This window comes from Cyanistes caeruleus, chromosome 3, assembly GCF_971803275.1.
Source record: "Cyanistes caeruleus chromosome 3, bCyaCae1.hap1.1, whole genome shotgun sequence".
Taxonomy (NCBI): domain Eukaryota; kingdom Metazoa; phylum Chordata; class Aves; order Passeriformes; family Paridae; genus Cyanistes; species Cyanistes caeruleus.
The window spans coordinates 110338185-110356547 of NC_141703.1; the positions used below are offsets into that span (position 1 = coordinate 110338185).

General features: G+C 40.7%; 1 protein-coding gene and 1 long non-coding RNA gene across 6 annotated transcripts in view; one reads left to right on the forward strand and one right to left on the reverse strand.

The window, feature by feature from the left end:
* Positions 1 to 18363, reverse strand: part of LOC111941858 (uncharacterized) — a 38568-nt gene that overhangs the window by 19028 nt on the left and 1177 nt on the right. For all 5 annotated transcript variants that reach the window (XR_002870311.2, XR_015285425.1, XR_015285426.1 and 2 more), the window contains exons 2-3: positions 16756 to 16882; positions 7877 to 8045 (exon numbers count right to left, since the gene is read on the reverse strand). This is a non-coding gene — a long non-coding RNA (uncharacterized LOC111941858). The remainder of the gene's footprint in view (positions 1 to 7876; positions 8046 to 16755; positions 16883 to 18363) is intronic.
* Positions 266 to 18363, forward strand: part of GABRR3 (gamma-aminobutyric acid type A receptor subunit rho3) — a 55899-nt gene continuing 37801 nt past the window's right edge. Inside the window, exon 1 of the mRNA XM_086884179.1 lies at positions 266 to 602. The gene's annotated coding sequence lies outside the window, so the exon portion shown is untranslated. The remainder of the gene's footprint in view (positions 603 to 18363) is intronic.

Genomic DNA, 18363 nt, shown 5'->3' on the forward strand with positions numbered 1-18363 from the left:
TGACATTAAAATATACATTCATCACACAAGCTGCACAAACTTTGCTAACATCAACAAAAGGCATTCCCCACACTAAATAAAAAAGAACATTAGCACAGCATTCTAATGTCCTGATTCACAGTGCAGGCATGCTGAAGGGACATGAAGGGATATAAAGCACAGAAACAGTGGGAGAAGGGAAAACTGAAACAACTGGAAGAGATAAAGAGAAATTTGTGAGGGAGGAGAAGTGGGAATTATATGGAACTCAGCTGGCAGTAACAGTGGAGACACTCCCTTGGGCAAGGGAAGAATAGCATGAGGGGAGAGGAAAAGAGTGAGGTGATGGATAAGGGAGGCTGGGTGGTTTCCTTGCTTGCTATAAAGGAGAATTTAAGAAATAATTGAAAGCGATGCAGTGAAGAGAATCTGGCAAAGGAGAAAATAACTCTTGGGGAAAGGAGTTTTTGGAGGCAGAGGGTGCTGAGAAGCTCAAACCTCAAACACTGGAGTGCTGTGAAACCCAGGAAACTTCACATCTTCTGTCCTGTGCAACAGAGGATGGAGATCTGCTAAGTGTGTGAGAACGTATCTAACAACAAGAGAGAGGAGAAAATATCAAGGTAAGATGTTTGGTTGTTAAGGGGATGGAGTGAGGGTAACAGCTAATATAGATATCTGTCTTTTCTGGTGGAGTAAGTGGCCCTTCTGTGGGAGAAGGGAGCATAACTGTAGGTTTTTCTCATGAGATAATGTTTTGGTGAAGCATGTTTAGATCAGTAAGAAATGAAAGAATATTTTATGACTTTGTGCTAGATCTGATTGGGAAGGGGGGAACACAGTGGTTTAGCACTATTCAAACCTTGCTGCTCATAGCACTGCACTGAGCAATGCTTTTCTATCACATGTAAATTAACTTTGAATTTTTGTAACAGGGGTCCTGCTCTCCTTAGATTTAAAAGAACTAAACAGGAAATATATATGTGGTATTTAGTGTGTAGATAAAGTAGGGTCGTCTGCTCCACTGCTGGGGCTCCTGAGCAATTTTTTGAATGAAATAGAGTAACACAATGTTTGATGCAGTTGGGTTCTCTGTAAATTATTTTTGAGGTATTTTCTTCGAAAAATAGCCCTGGTGTTTCTACAGAAGCCTGACTCTTCTTATTTAGAAATTATTAAATTTTTTTGCCTTGAGAATAAATTCTTCCTCAAATAAATAAATGGAGAGGATAGCTTTTGTCTTCCCCAGAGAGGTTTAAAAAAATCACTGTGGATGTCTTTCTAAAAATAAAAAAGCTGCTTCTGCCACTTTTGCTTTGGTTATAGCAATTGCCAGCAAAGAACATACCAACAGCAATAATCTTGTCTTTTGTTTTCCCCAGAGCTCCCCAATAAGCATATTATTCCCAAAATGTCTCTTATTTATTCAAAGGCTAAATATTAGCTTTAATTCCTGATGCATACCTGCGGGTTTACTGATTAAAAGAAGATGATTTAATCTCAATAAGGAAAAAGTTTAATATTGGAGGATTTTTCAAACTTCACTGAAGCTTTTTAGGCAGTTTGTCTGAAACTAAGATATCTATAGTGTTTGGATTGGCTTTTTTTTTAGATTTACATTTATATAATAAATTGGAGTTCCTAGAACCATACAATAATAGCTGTCGGCAGAAATGGGGAGTGCTGGCAATTCTAGAGTTTACAGCTGCAAAAGAATATTGGGAAATGTTATTCAAATGTGCAGAGGATTTATAAACCACCGCAAAGCCTCACAGCTTGAGAAGGAAATCTCGTGCTCAGGGTCTGGTTTCAGGCTGGGGCTCAGAGGTGGGCGGTGCTGCCGGAGCTCCCTCTAGTGCTCTGTTCCTGCTGCACTTGGAGACATCCAAAACGTTTACTGTCTAGTAACAGCCCAAATTAGATGGACAGGATGGTGATAAGGATACAGGGAACACCTTCTTCTGCTGTGTGGAGTGAGGATTGCACATGCACTTCAGCACTGTCAGTGCTTGTGTGCTGGGAAGAGCGAGGGTTCAGGTGTCACTGCTCACTTCTAGGAAGGATATTCCTTAAGACCATTGCAAAGATCAAGAGCATCTTCTCTGATATGTTGCTACAATTCCGGGTAAATAATTTGGTGTCTTGAATCCTGGGCAGATGGTCTCTGGAGGACACAATCTCTTCTTTAAATGACAAAGATGCTCAGCTTGTTCAAGCTACTCTTAAGTTCTGCTCTTTGTGCCCTCCCCAATGGAGGCAAGACAAGGTTCGATAAAGGCACCCTGCATCACTTGGATTGTGAATTTTTCTTACCTAAGCATTAGATAAATGTTACAGTAGGCTATTGTGTACACCTTTACCTCTTGGAGAATGCCCCAGGTGATGTTTTTGAGGAAGACATTCCTGAAGTAAATATTCAATAGGGGTTTCACTGACCTTGCACCAACAAAATAACCAGTGAGTGTACGTGGTGGTCTGCAGGAGATGGATATGCTCAGAGGGGCTGCCTGGGAGAGCTGAGCCATTCTTTTCCAGTTCTTTTCAGCCATTCTGAGCCAGTCTTTTTATGGGAAGATCTTACTGAGCTAGGCTCAGGCCATCACTCACAATCCTTGGGAATAGTCCTGTTTCGTGGGCAGAGCTGGCAGCAGAGTTGAGAAATGAGCTGCAATTAGCAGCAGTTGGGTCCCAGCCCATATTCCTCCTGATCCAGTCACACACACAGCAAGAGACCAACCCCAGAAGCCTCAGCTGAAGCTCAGGGAATGACACAGGAGGCATCTGTGAGGTCAGTGTCCTGCCTAAACACAAGATTGAGCTAGTCTTTGAAATGTGGGGTGAAATCAATTTTAAGTTCTTTCCATGAATTATAACGTGCAGAAATACCTTTATCTGTGTAAGAATCCAATTTGTCTTCTCAGTGACATTCTCTACTGCTGAGCCTGAGTTATTTAAGGTAATAGAGATTTATTTTCTTCAGGTTTAAATGTTCCTTTTAGTATTTGCATTTGCTTTGTTCTCTTTGATGAAATGACACCATCCACCTTCTCACTGCCTTTTAAGAACTTTCTGTCAATGCTCCCCTCTAGATTAATTTCCCTTTACTGGCAGAGCAAACTGAAGTTCACAAAACAGCTACTACTAAAACACATAGCAAGGTGTTTTGATAGGAAAAGTAGGGATATGCTACTCTTTAAAGCAAGCTCCTTTTTTTCTGATTATGATTCTGCCATATTATCATGCTGCCCTTTTTTTTTGCAGGAGGATGGCTGTACACTAGTATAATCCATGGAATTTGACAGATTCACTATCCAAAAAAGAACTGATGGCTGCTAATTTAGGAAAACCTCACTTAAATGGAAAACCCTCTAAATAGAATTTGTTAATGGGCTTTGTAACTAATTGGAAAACAAATCCCAGGGGATCTGCAGCTGTTCTCAAACAGCACTGCAGTTCTCCTTCCTCTCTGCATGATGACTCCATGCTCAGACCCTGTTTCCAATATTTTCCCCTCAGCTCACTTCTAAAGAAATTTGGTTAAAAACTGCATACCTTTAAAACAAACCTGTAACAGTTAAGTCATCTAAAGGAATGATAATTAACACAAGGTACTTTTAGTGGTGGGTTGAATGTGACACTTGCCGAATTGCAAGATGCGGTTCTGTTCCTGAGGGAGTGATGGCCATTCAGTAGCTGTGCAAGGTGAGTTTGGGCTCCCATTTTAATTCTTCCTGGCTTAATGTCACAGTGGTCAGCAGACAGCTTTGAGAAATGCTCATTTATCACTTTGTTCATGGGAAAAAGTGTTTGGTTCTGTTACCTGTGTAAATCCATGAGCATTCAAAGGGGAAGTACCATGCTTTAAAATAATTTCTGGTTATTTTACCCAGGATTAAAAAGAGCAAGGAAGAGTTCTGTAAGTCTTTAAATGAATGTGGCTTTAAAAATAGTGTTAGGCACCGTGACAGAACCATTTGGCTTGGATGTTGGTTGTGCTACAGAAGCTTTCCAGGCACAAGGATGTAACATATAAGACCCACTTAAAAATTCTTTTCAATTTTTCTCAAGCAAATCTTTTTCTTTTTAGGTATGATTATACTGTGCACCTGCTACCATTGCATGTAAAGGTTGTGCAATGAGTAGACTGAAGAAGGGAGATTCTCTCTGTGGCAGGAGCTCTTGCTCACCCCAAGAGCAGGGAGACTGGCCCACCCCCAGAGTTACAGTCAGCACCTCCATCAGCTCCCCCTTCCTGTGGCAGGAGCAACTCCCAGCCCCTCTCTCCTTCACAGCCACGGTGTGTGTGCCTGCTCTGGGGCCATGGGTGCCACGAAGGGTGACAGTCACACACTTCCCCCACCACGCTGAAAATCCACGTGATGGCTCAGAAACTCAGCTTCATTCACACCACTTGAATTTCACATTGCTGCGCTGAATGGATTTGATTGCAGTCTGGAGGCTCTAAATTTGGACTGTTACATACTCCTATAGAGGAGAGCTGGGCAAGAGATACAGAAATGAGAATCTGAATGAGCTTAATCGTTTAATTTCTCTCATCCTGTTTCTTATGCTGTTTTTCCCCTCTGCTGGCATTCTATGAAGCAGTTTGGAGCAGTTACTCAAAGGTGTAAGAGAGTGAACCCAAGATGCAGTTTTGGCCTGTTAGTGGACAGGCAGGGAGCAGAAAGGAGAGGCAGAAGAAAGGTCTCCACTTCCCTCTGCATATTCATTCCCTGGGAAGCAGAAAAGCAGCTGAAAGCAAACAATGTGAGGATAAATGAAAAGACAAATTAGACAAAAGGAAGGGGAAAAATTTTCACTGCAGCAATGATATTTTGCTTCACTGACAGTCTAAAAGCAGAGGCATGCTACAGAGAAGACTGAAGTGCAGCTGGGCTGCAGAAAAATGTTCTAATGCCATTTATCCTGCATTAAAAGCTGTCAGAGGGATGCAACCTCCTGTGTTGCTGGGTAATGGCCACATGACACGGTTCTAACGAAATATTTGAAGTTGCAGAGCTGTGCAGGATAACAAACTCTGCTGTGCTGCACATCTAGAAGAGGAACGGGCTTCTCCTTTCCATGAGAGGTAGCTGATGTCTCAGTGAAATTGCATCTTGAAAAATAAGGGACATCCACCAGGATATATTCCTGAAGCAAGAGTAGATGGGAAATTGAGGCTGGGAATCTCTTCTGCCTGGCAACAGAGCCCCAGATCTGTGCCCACCAGGGTTTTGAGCAGTATCACCAAGTCTTCGGGTACCAGAGAGCAAATGGGATGCTCAGGCATCAACACATGAGGCTCTGAGGCAAGTGTTGCCATCCTCCTCTGACAGTGCTCGGCGATCGCCTCAGTGCTGATGTAAGTGGTGATCATATTTAGCTTTTACACAGCTTAGCTCTGAAATGGTGTTAGAGCCAGTTTACAGAGACAGACACCAACATCAAAATTCCTCTTCAGAAGATTGAGAAATTGGGCATGAAAAAACAATTTGCCTATCATCCCTTATCAGCCTAATAGTAAAAGCAGGGTTTGGAGCCTTAACATTTCTGAGGTGAGTCCCTTTCCATCAGCCTTTTAAAAATAGGAGGGTCTCAGTGTCTTTAAGTTCCTCCACACTGCCAGCTTCACATTAACCTCTTGAGGAGAGGAAGCATGTGGCACTGCTGCTGCACTGCTTGGTGAGCTGTGTGATGGCAAACTGAGGGCTTCAAGGGCTTTCTCGAAACAGTAAACAGGTACAGAAGTGGAATTAGTTGTCACTGATATGGGAATAACAGCTCTGAATGGGGTGGGTTTGTGCAGGTGTGACCTGTGCTCTTTAATCACCTTAGGTCTTAACAGTAAAGACCAGAAAATTGACCTTTAGTGATGTAGCTGTCTCCTGACAGAAGCGGAGTTGTAGCAGGATCGGCACCTGCCACTCGGTCCCTCGGTTGCCATGGTAACCCCCTAGGATGGGGTGCACTTCAGAAAAACACAACTTCTGGGCTAAAGTGTGGGCTGGAGGGTGGCAGATGGATGGGATTCAGCTGCCTCAGAGGGTGGTACTCCACTGCCAGACATTTAGATTTAGGAATCTACCCAGGTGGTCTATTTGGCACATCAGAAGCAAAATTTAATTTAAACCATCAATTTGTTCCCAGATTTTCTCAGGGAGCTGTGAAACATGCAGAGCTAGATGAGTTCCCCTGTAATCCAAGCCTGCCTGAAAGCCTTGTGGATTGCCCTGAGCAAGGGACTCGATGAAGCCACAGCCCTTTCTCATGAGCAGCCAGCAGAGGCAGGGAGGGCTTCCCATTTTGCTGGGCAGTTGAGCTGTTTGGCTGCCTGACACAGGCCCAGAGCCAAGGACTTGGGATCCAAACGCAGCTGCGAGCTGGAATTGATGTTACTGGAGTCACTGCACCCCTCTCAAAACACAGGCAGCGTATTTCCCTACAGAAATGTTTTGAAAACTGAATGTCCTTGGAATTCTCAGTTCACAAAACAATTTGAAATGAAGAAAGGAGAGAAGAAACATCCTGTTCCAACATGGCACAGGACCATGTTTTAACAAGAACATTTCTTGTAAGGTTTTGTCAGCCAGCTGGAGTGCACAGGACCTGAGGATCTGGGAACCTCCTGGATCTAAGAGCAGAAATCTAAGAGGATAAAAACAAACAAACCAGCCAGCCAACCAAAATAACCAGCACAACAGGTGTAGGAAAAGCCAACTTAGTTTTTAACAGTTACTGCTATGGGTTGGAGAGTCTTGAGAACCACATTTATTGTGGTTCCTTTATCCTGTGTGCCTTGATAAGTTCTCTATAATAGATGTATTGTTAAATTAAATTAATTTTCCAAGATTGTTTTCAGAAACATGATATGCCTTAGTATCCAAAATCTATAAACAACTTGTGTGTGCTACTTTTTCTTGCACTTCTCAGCCACCCTGTTGCTTTCTGCATGCAGGATTTCTAATCTTTTCCTGACTTGCTGGTATCTCAGGTTAAGTTCACTGGATAACAGATTCATCATCACTCAAAGGTAAAGAATTGATATCTGAAAATACTTTTGATGAACTAACTAGATTATGAACAATGCACTTCACACTTCAAAAATGTAAATTAGTTTTAGGCTGAGCAAACAAACATTTATTGCAGACAGATATTTCAATTCTTACTCAGATTTTCATTTTCTAAGGAAGAAGAAGAAGCGAAACTTTTCCCATTCTTTTTTATTTTTTTTTCCTCCCAAAAGAAATTTGACATTTCTAATTATGACAGAGCAAAGCGAAATGCAAATCTATTTCAGGAGCTGATTCTTTCTGTAACAGTGCCTGGGCACTTCTGCCTCATCTCATTGCATTTGGGCTGTCAGATGAGCACAATAAATAATGTGTCCTCTAACCTCCGTTTTGTTGTTCTTTTTTTCTGTTGAAATAATTGTCAGTTCTAGTCTTTGCCTGCATGTCACTGAAAGAGTTGCTAAATGACAAGTATACAAGAGCCTTGGTTTAGCTGGAGATAATTTTATCTTCTCTCTTCTGACAAAAACCGCATGAGCTAAATTTGGACACTATTTTCTTGCAGAAATATTATTTTGTTTATCTTTTGTGTTTTTTTTAATTTGTTCAACAGCCCCAGTTATTTACTTAAAAGTACTTATTCAAGAGAGACAATCAGTGTGGGGTTTCTTTTTAGCCAAAGTATCTGACTGTTCTACCAAGGAACATGATAAATGTTAGCAATTTCTAATACAGTTTCCTGGCTCTACAAGAACATTAAAAACCCATCAGATTCAATTCACTTGCTGAAAAATTTAGACTATGAAGAAATTAATTCATTCTCCAGGGAAAAAAAAAAAAAGTCTTTTTTTGTTTACTTGGAGAAAAACATAATGAACTTCACAAACCTTTCAGCTTACTCCTCTTCCCTACATTCCATATGCTGTACTGGAATCATATCAGCAGCTTCCACAGCATCCTCTGGATTTGCCAAGTGCTACCTGAAATTTCTCATCTCCAAACTGTGGTTTTAAGAATGCCAGCTCCAAAATGGTACAACCAGGAAAGGTCCCTTTGCTAATGAGAGAACACAGGAGAGGGCAGAGAAGGGAAGAATTAAAAGCAGCTGTTACTCCAGGTGAGTGAACAAAAATGACCCCATAATAGCAGCAGCACAGGGAGGCTTCTCAGTTCTCTACATAATTCACTGTGCATCACTTTGGGCTCTGCCATTGTGAACAACACATGGTCTTGTTATGGCCAAAAAAATGCAGTTACCAGCTGACAGATGCACTGCCTTTGAAGGTTGTGGGTTTGAGCTGTAAGGGATGGTGGGTTTAGGATGTTTCCATTTATTCCGGGCTCCATTTCATCTGTTTGCGCATTGCAACCTGAAAAGTCCAGGATAAATGTGCCAGGTTTTTTCATTTATCAACATCCTTGCTTGAGGGATGAGCACAGGGATCTTGTGTAACTGCATCTGCAGATTCATTAATCTGCATTGAGTGTGTAGTAATCAAATTCTAGGCCTTTTTTTAATACATTAATGTTCAATCCTATAACAAATATATACATTGAAGGGAGCTCTTAAAAGCCAGCAGTTGAAATGAGGAATCAGTATTTCCATAGAAAGTGAAGAACACACCTGGCTTCTTATTATATAACACAGAGGGGAAAAAAAACCCCAAAACCAAAAATACACAACTCACTGTTTGCATGAGATAAGGCTTTTTGCTCAGTTCCACTTGAGAGATCATCAGCAGTATTTTTCTAGCCAGTGGGAAATTATGCAGCTTGATGTTTTTGCTAAACTGCCAGCTTTTAAAGGCACAGGATCAAAATCCCACACCTAATCAAAACAAATTTGGATCCCCATTTTTTAGTAATTTTTGTGAGTATGACTCGTTCATCTCTTGGGGCTAGTAGGAGACGTGCTACTCTCTTGCATAAAAGGATCACTTGCCCTTATGCTCAGGGTGCAGCATTTCACTGAATCACTGAGAAACCACATGTTCATTTTTATTTTTAATAATCTATAACTTCTATTTGCTATACAATGATTTGCTTATACATAATGATCTATGATCAAGGAAGATAAATTCCTAGACACCATTTTCTCACATACTTCTACATTTATTGAAACTCTTCTACCTCAGCACTAAGCAGACTGGAATTTTAATCCAAAGGGGGGGGATTATACTTATCAATCCATACTTTTATTTGTAAAGATGAATCATTATGGCCCTTTTCTACTAGGATGTTTACAATAGCTGAATTCAGGGCTGTTTTTCTTCTTCATGAGATGAGCTTGGTTCCTTCTGCTGTACCATGCATGTTTATGGTACTGCATGCCTGTGTATTGTTTCTGGCCTGTTAAACATTGTCTACACAGAAAAGTCACGGTTAAATATCGGTACTGCTGATCTGCACCAAGACATTCATGTCATACAAGACATTCAGCAGAGATATGTTGATGTCAGCTGCATTCCTAATGCATTTTGGCTGTTGTACCATCAGTTTGGGGCCATGGTAGTAGCAGAAGCAGCAGTAAGCAGCAGATTGGTGTCCAAATTTAGTTTCCTAATGATTTCTTCTTGAAGAAAAAAACAACAAAACCCCAAACAAAACCTGTGCAAACAACAGTGGATAATTTGAGATCCTGTTTCATGTTCCTTTCTTAGGACTTCCTTCATCACTCCCAAGCAGTCGATGCATTTTCTTTCACAGGGTTACACTTCAGTCAGAAAGCATTTCAGCCCATATCTTTGGAATCCTCATTTGCCTCAGTGAACAGCAATGTTTCTTCTCACTTTCTTTTGCTGTCTTTGCAGTAGCCACAAAGCCAAGACTTGCTGAGTGAAGACAGTTTTCCAGGTCTGGTCTTTGACCAGACCTTCTGGAGCAGCCCCACTGCTGCCATCTGAGGTAACTCCTGTGCCATGAAATGTGGCCAGTGGAGCACCAAAAAATTACTTGTGATTTGTTTCCTTTTCTCATTTTAGTTTCCTGTGGCTTGGAAGGAAAACTTGAAGAGATGTTAGTGTTTTCCTGTCTTGGGTATCAGTTTAAAGGATTTTAAAGCTTGAAGGTGCCAGGATAATCCTCTTGCTCCAGGCCACAGAATTTCTATTCAGTTTTTAGCCACTGGATCTTGCATGCATTTCTTTCCCAAATATAGACCCATGATGAATGAAAATCACATCTGTGCTGGAATGGTCTCACTGCAATATTTGAATGTTTTTTTTAATTCCAACCTTATGAAAGGGAGAAGTTGGTACTCTGAAGCTGGATGTGATCCCCTGTGATGATGACCATGAATTGGCACACCAATACAATTACCTTCCTATTTCCAAGGAGTAAAGGATCAGCTCTAGATTTTTATAGACAATTAGCTTTTAGAATTGCTCTTTCATTACTTGGATTGGATAATGCATGTTTTCTTGGGACAGCTGTAATAAGGTTTCAGAAGAAAATGGAATGAGATAATGCAATTATCACCCATGATTACTCCTTTTGTTCTTGTCTTAGTCAGCTCTTGGCGGGGGGAGGGCTTCTTGTTTAGTGTTTCATAAATTACCTCCTGTTGTAATGGTTTTAATTAATTTTATTAATCAAAGTGGTAGAGATGTCAGCAAGAAATAATTGTATTCCTAAAGTAATGTATCAAGCACAGAGGATAGCTAATATGAACTGTGAGAGACAAAGCTGGTACACCCTGATAGGTAAGGAAATGCACACTTAAAAATAATAATTAGGTACTGAAGGATGCAGATGAACACCAAGTTCACAGCAGGAGAAAAGCAAGATGAAGAACTCATTTGGTTTATAGATATGTGCACATAATGACTTTGCATTTTATACATGGTGCTCCTGGGACACTCTTCAGTACCTGCAGCATTTGATTGAAGCTTTCAGCAACTGTACTCTCAGATATCAAGAGTTTTACAAATGCTACCAAAAAGCTGGGAAATGGAAAGTCTGTGGTCATGGCTGGCCAGTGAGAAAAGGCACCAAATCACACCAAGACTTTTCAAGCTATTGCCAAAACCAGCTACATAAAGAGCAGGGTTTCCTGAGCCTGTTCAATGACTCTGAGACAGCTGGTCACCTCCCCATCTTTGCTTTCAGTAAAATGGGTCCCCAGAGGCAACACACAGCTCTTTCAGTGTTACTAATGTTTTCGACAGGAAAAATATTTTCATTCTCAGGAAGTCCCAATGGACTTTGCTTAAAATTTACAGAAATATTTTAATATAATTTTTTTATAATTGTTTGTTTCAAAATTATATCTTTTGTGTGTCTTGTTGTAGATCCTAATAAATAATATTTTCTGGAGGCTTGCATGTCTCATTTCTCTCCAGATGACTGAAGCTAGCAAGAGTTCATAAACCACAGGAAAGCAGACCTGAAGAACATTTAATAATACAAATTACCTTCTTCAAGAATAATTAGTGAAGAAAACATATTCTTGTTAGAAGCTACAAAGATACTGAACAGCTTTGAATGAATTGGCAGCCAACTATGAGGTTAGCTGTGCAATAGAAGAAAATAAACAGAATAGAAAGAAATTACTTTCTAATCCAGTTAAAATTACTTGGATCTGTTAATTACTGATAGGGTAAGAGCATTTAAAAAAAAACAAAAACAACAATACAATACATTAAGGCATCTTTTTCAAATTATGTTAGTTCTTCCAACCCAAACACTGGGAAAAGTGAGGTGGTTGTTTAGTTTGTTTTGATTTTTAATTTAAAGGAAAGAACTGATCCCCAGCATCACTGCCTTGAAGACATGAAACATGAAGGAATGCCAAGAAAGTCATTATTATCTAGCCTTTTACCCTTGTTTGTTTGTTTCTTAAGAAGTTAGCAAATTCTGTTATACTGAGCTTCTGAGACAGTGAAACTGAAAATATTCTGTCCAAATTAAATCTGGGTAAAAGTAACACTTTGTGATTAACTTAGTAATAAACAAGGTTTACTTCATTGTATTTAGTGTGATTCAATACAATGTACTTCAGTATTTCATGTAATTAACTACTTTTGAGAAAGAAACCTGTCTTGGTTAATTGCAAAAATATTTGCAAACCTTAGTGCAAATGGAATAAAACTTTCTGTGACTTTATTTTAATATAACATCTTACCCACCAAGGTACTTCATATAATACAACCCTCAAATTTGGAAATCTTCTCTGTCTTTGCCTAAACAAGGAGAAATCAAGTTCTGGATGATTTTGGGGACTTAATCTGGGAGAAGGGTGGGGCGTGAGAGTTGGGAAAGAGGCATGCAGGCTTGTGTAAAGAAAGTCTGGGCAAGGGAGAAAGGAGTGCACAAGGGTTGTGCCTGTGTGAGAGGCAAGCTCTGTGTGGTTGAGGCAGAAGTTCCTAAGGCAGAAGGAATTCAAATGTATTTTTAGTTGAAATTAGAGCCACCTTTCTAAGTCTATGGCCAAATTATCCAGGCTCCTCTTACGTGAGGCACCAACTATCCTGGGGACTTAACCCCGTGGTGAGAAATGAGCCCAGCTAAAAAGCTCAGTCATGTATTGTTGAATTTCAGTGCTGCACGTGCAGGAGTTTTCTCTCGGTTTTACTATCTGCAGAAGACTCACCTAAACTTGCAAAGATAATAGTAAAGCAGCGTGTTATTTTTAGATTTCCCAAAGTGAGGAGCTGCACGGGAATACTGGGATTTCTGTGGGCTGGGAATGTCAGCTGGGAGCAAGGAGCCATTCTGATGTGACGCAGGGGAGCTATTTTGAGCATGAAGAAGCTGATAGCTGCAGAGTGAGTGGCAAGGAATTCACAGGGTGGCTGTGGGTGAGAATTCCCATGTGTGTGGAGCAGGGAGAATATTGTGAAGCTGATTGCAAACAGAATTTTGAAAAAGTTGCAGTCCTTTCAGAAGAAAGGACATACTAAAATCACTGGTAAAGTTGGGGGCCTGGGGTTTTGTTACCTCTGTGGGATTAGAGGATTTATTGCTCCGTAGGGGGTGAGGAGACAGAACCTTGCTGGGCACGGCTCCTTTTCTAACTCTAAATCAAAAGACTTTTTCAACCTGAATTTTCAGGACTTGAACCTATTACCTCTGAGAAAACCTGATTGTTCTCTGGTTTGCATGCAGACAGTACAAACTTTGTTCTCCTTGTACTGCACCCCAGTATCTCTCATTTTAGTCCAAGCTACTGACTTCACATTATTACCAGATTCCTGCAATCAGCAGAAATAGCAGCTACACCCCTGTGGTTCAAAAAGTGACAAAGCAGTTAATGGAAGAGTTGATTAAGTTTTACAGGCCTCCCAAAGCCAAATTATATCAGACTATATTCCACTCATACTGCAGACAGCTTGGGCTAATTAGCAGGAATTTTGGTACTCTGCTCACCTTTGCATTTTCTATATCCTACCAGATAAGAGTATCCAGGCTATGATAATAACACTTTTTAAAACCCTTTTAAAATACACGTTTGGCTGAAGAGCTGAACTTTAGGAATTCTTCTACCCTTACTGCAGGTTTGCAGCTAGACACTCACCTCTGTCATGGAGCAGTTAATGGCTATAAATGATCTTGAGAAATATGAGAAGCAAGTAGGACCGACTGAAAAAACAATCAGGAAGTTGCAAAAGTTTAAATTCGTCAAGTTGTGAAGTGAATAGGATAAAAAGCCATCACTGATAGCCAGGAAAGCAAATGCTCATGAAAGTGGCAGAACAATCAGGTGAAACAGCACCAGAACTGTCTTCTTTCACTTAGCAGTCACTGTTGGAGGGTGCTGCAGGAAAACCAGGACATGAGCTGTCAGAAAAGACGAGGTCCCACAAACTTGCCAGAGACATATGGAGACAGCTTCAGGAGACATGATCAATTTTGTTGTCATGGAGTCACCAGCTAATTTATTGCAAGTCAGAAAGGTAGAGTGTGAGGAAGGGCAATTTTTCCAAGATTAGAGAAGTAGAGCACTTGTAAGCAAAGAAAATGAAGTGATTTAAAATCATGGAGAGAACATTAGGACATAGAAAGATAGAGGGACAGTTTAAGTGCAAAATGGATTACCTTCCTCTAAAGCTGTTGAAAAGACCAAGCTCTAAGCACAACTGACATATTTGTAGAAAACTGAATCTCCTGAAAGCTGGGAACAACATCTACCAGATCACAAATTACTACAAAATAACTGCTTTTATGGGGTTTCAAGAATAGCAATTTTAGTGCAAATAAACACCTGACAGAAGCATATGGCCAGCAATGAGCAACAGCCCCCCCGGTGCTCGCTCACACAGGAGCTGGGCTCCAGGGCTGCTGGATGCAATAATGCACAGAAGAAAGGAAGGAAGAAAGGGGAAATAAATTTCTTTCATCAAACTAGGGAATTCAAAGGTTCTCAAAAGTGATCTGTGCAAAATAGCTGTCAATTCCAACTGTTTGGGTACAATGTTTCTTTCCCTTTCAAATTCTGCCTCTCCTAGCTCCATTCAGCCTAATTATTGCAGGTATAAGCAGTCAATTTTTTCTCCATCCTCTTGTACCTTGCATTTGAGCTGGTGATCCCTGTTCCACTATTCTGTGGTGTTGGCTCATCACTTCTGACTGCCTGGTGTCCAGATGCAGAGTACTCCTGTCATCCCCTCCTGGGAGTTTTGTCCAGGCTTTTCTCTGCCTTGCTGGGTAGATTATAGCATTTGTTTTTATGAATAGCAGTGGTCTTCCGTGGGACTAGGAGAGGGAACTAAGATTCAAGCATTCAAGCAAGAGCTGAATGGCAGCTGTGTATCAGGAAGTCTGGTCATTGTCCCAGAGACTCCTGCAAGGCTCTGAGGAGGAGGAGGAGATGCTGCTGCAGGTACCCCCAGCCCGCAGGGAAAGACATGTGGATCCAGGCAATATCCAGCATAAAAATTCCATTCCAATTCAAAACCAGAATGTGTCTTTTAACTGATTTTCAATCAGTGTGATTAAAACAAAAACCTACCAGGGTTTTCACACACACTTCCACCTCCTGAAATCCACCAGAACCAAAACCTTGCAGTGGAAGTTTAAGAGTTGTTTTGCAAGACCACGGAGTCTGAAGAATTCCAGGGAACCACGCCCCAGACTTTTCAATGTTCCTTATGTGTGCTGTGCTATTAACTGGAGGACAATCTCATGAAGGTAGTAGAGAATTTGTTGCAGGGCAGTCTACATTTAGGAAAAATTTTGAATGAAACAGACTCCTCCATTTATCAGGAGAACCATCAGAAGTTTAGCTTTTGAGATACATTCCTCCTGATCAGCCTTCAGCAGAACAGATATCTGTGGTAGAACACCACTTTATTTTTCTTTCTTTTTTTTTTTTTTTTAATCCCTACAGCCAAATAACTTTAGAAAAGGTGTTATTTTGATGGGTGTTTATTTAACAACTTGTTTCATGGTGGAAACCCTTTAATATCAGATACTTCTGAGAGAACAGCCTCTTCCATCAGCGCAGTTCAGTCTCCAGAAAGACTTTTCCTTTTGATGAAAATTGTATTTACTGGTTTTGATCTTGATCTGCTGCTAGTCCTTGATTAAAGTCCTTGGAAACTTACCTGGGTTCAAAAGACTAATTTTTATCAAGACTTTTAAGACAAAGGGGCTTTGAGGACATGAAGAAAATCACTTGCCTTCTTCTACTCCAATGAAAGTCATGAGGCATTGTGTTTTATCTCTAAAACTCAGTATTAAAGAAAACAGGAAGTGGGTTTGGCCTGAAATACTTGCTTCTACTGGGCATGTATGTACCTATTTAGTCAAAGTGTGTTTGCATTTGTTCTTTTCCCTTTCTCCTTATAGTCTGTTACTCAGTCCACTGGGCTAAAGTAAAATTTTTCATCTGTTGTGAAATGAAAGTCAGTGGCCAAAACGCTCTTTTGGCTCTTCTAGTATGTCTTGAAGCCTCCCATCATCATCAGAAAGGGTAAAATGAGTTTTTGATGATCCCTTGTTTATTCTCTTGAACTTTTGCATGAATAACAACTTCTCTGTCTTAAAAAAAAAAAAATAATAGAATTTTGTTATGACACAGTGTAAGACACACTGGAGATGACTCATGAGCTCCTACTTCAGCATGACTATTGTTACATCTTGACCCGTAGTGCCTATTTTAATTTGAATTCTCTTACCTGCACAGTAAAAATCATCTGTCTTGTCTAAAATCTTAAAAAAGCAGGATATTTCAGTGTGGTGAAAATGCATTATTTTCAGTGATGACAAGGCAAATAATACCACCCCTACCTAATCCTTTTCTATACTTGGTAGGGTTTGTTGGGAGTTACAGCCTTGAGTAGCTCTGCTCTGGGCAGGAGAAGATGAAAGTGAGAAATTGTCTTGTAAAAACACATGTCCCCGAGAGAAAATTTAAGGCAAAGAGGATTTTCAAAGTGTAAACAAATGTGTGAATCATTGCCAGTGGATGTTAAGCTTCATGACTGCTTTTTATTTCAATTTGCATAGTTGCACTTTCAGGCTGACATTAGGTGATGTACAATCTTTCTAAACTCTACCTTTTTCTCCTGTGGATAAGGCTTCATATCAGAGCATAGCTCATATATTTGTGTTAATAAATGTCTTTTTTACACTGGTTTTATACTGGCTGGAGTCAAGATCCTGGAGGATCAGAGAACTGACTACAGAAGGGCTGGAAGCTCTATGGACACCAAGCAGCGAATGCTTGCTCAATGCTCTCAACTACAAATAGCCTAAAAACCACAAATTATGCATTTTCACTTAATGCTGCAGGAGAGAAAGTAGCTTTTCAAACAGCTTTCCTTACCCAGTGCTGAAAGCCCTGCAGGCTGCCCAGGGTTTAATAATTGACTCTGTCTCTCCGTTGTGTTGATCGTGATGCTGGACTCTCTACACTGCCCTTTTCTCTATTGCTGAACACCTTGATCTGCAGCCTGAAAAACAAAGAGGTAGAAGCAGCACTGTGAAAGGCAGAAAAGAGAGAAATAATTTATCTTTTCTTTTTTTGCGGTGAGACAATCAGAATCAGTTTCTATTTTCCCTGACATTTCACAAATTGCAAAATGGAGCCCTGAGCTTCTTTCCCCTTGCTCAGAGCTCTCGGGGTGCAGTGGAACGAGACTCACATGATGCAGATGGGGATGCTCTCACCACATGCATGTTCAGTGTGTTGTTTTTCTTTTACAGACACCCATGAATAAAACCCTTTGTTGTCTCCACTGGTGGGAGGCACCCACGCCCCCAGTAATCCATCAGTGCAAGTCCGAGAGGTGTGTTTGTAAGATGCTGGCGGCGCTGGAAGTCGCAGGGTGTGGATCGAGGCTGCTGATTTTAACTCTGGATGTGTTGGAGACTCTGGCTGCCCTGGGGCTGGGAGATATCTCCTGCTGCCTGGGGCTGATCAAGTGAGTTTCACAGCGGTGTGCACTGATAACAGCTGCACGTTGTCCTCTGTGTGCTGAGAGAGGATGCTTTTGTTGCAGGAAGAAAAAATCCACTTCAGAAATACTGGAGAGGTTTCTTAGGTGCCGAATCCCTGAGCCTGTGAAACCCAGGGCTTTGCTACAGGTTTTAATCAACTCAGGGTTTATTCAAAAAGAGGCATAAAGCCTTTAAAAATTAGCCTTACTTTCCACTAGGACTCGAGGTCAAGTCTGTTAGCTCATACTTCTGGAAATGTCTCAGCCAGAGTTTGCATGTGCATTCCTCCATCAGAACAATGTTAATCACACTCCTGCCATCTCAGGGTGCTGGAGTACCTCTGCGTTTCCCAAGAATTTATTTTTCTTTCTCTTCATGTTCTCCAAGTCCACACACTATGGTGATCACCACAGGAATACCTAGCAAATTTACCACCTTCCTTTCTGAACACTGTGGGGCTAGAACAGGCTGTGATTTAATACTTGGCAGACCCACTCCCTGTAAAACAAAACTTCGTTTACTCTTGATTTTTACTTTTACTTTTCAACTCTGGTGGAAAAATCTTAAAGGTGACCAGTCAGAACTAATGAAATAGGAGGCAAGCAAAATAGCATTTCTCACCTGAAGAATTCTCGCACTTGACAACTTTTGAAATTTGGGGGCAAAATGTCTACTATGTTTGCCCTCAAACTACTTCCACATCAGCAAATGTGTAGTGTTTATTTCTACCATGTATATTATATATATATATATATATATATATGTATGTATGTATCTATATATCTCTGTATCTATATCTATATATATATATATCACTCCTGCTAGCACTGGTGACAGATGAAGGCCATTGCTGAGTTGCTAAGAATGCCTTGTGCTAAGGTGATCAGATTAAAAGTGAAAAAAAAATAAATGTGGGCTGTAAGAAGCCTCCTCCCCTTCTTAACATGTGCTGCAGAGCGATGCCACCTGCATCAGGTCACAGATGTCAGTGCAG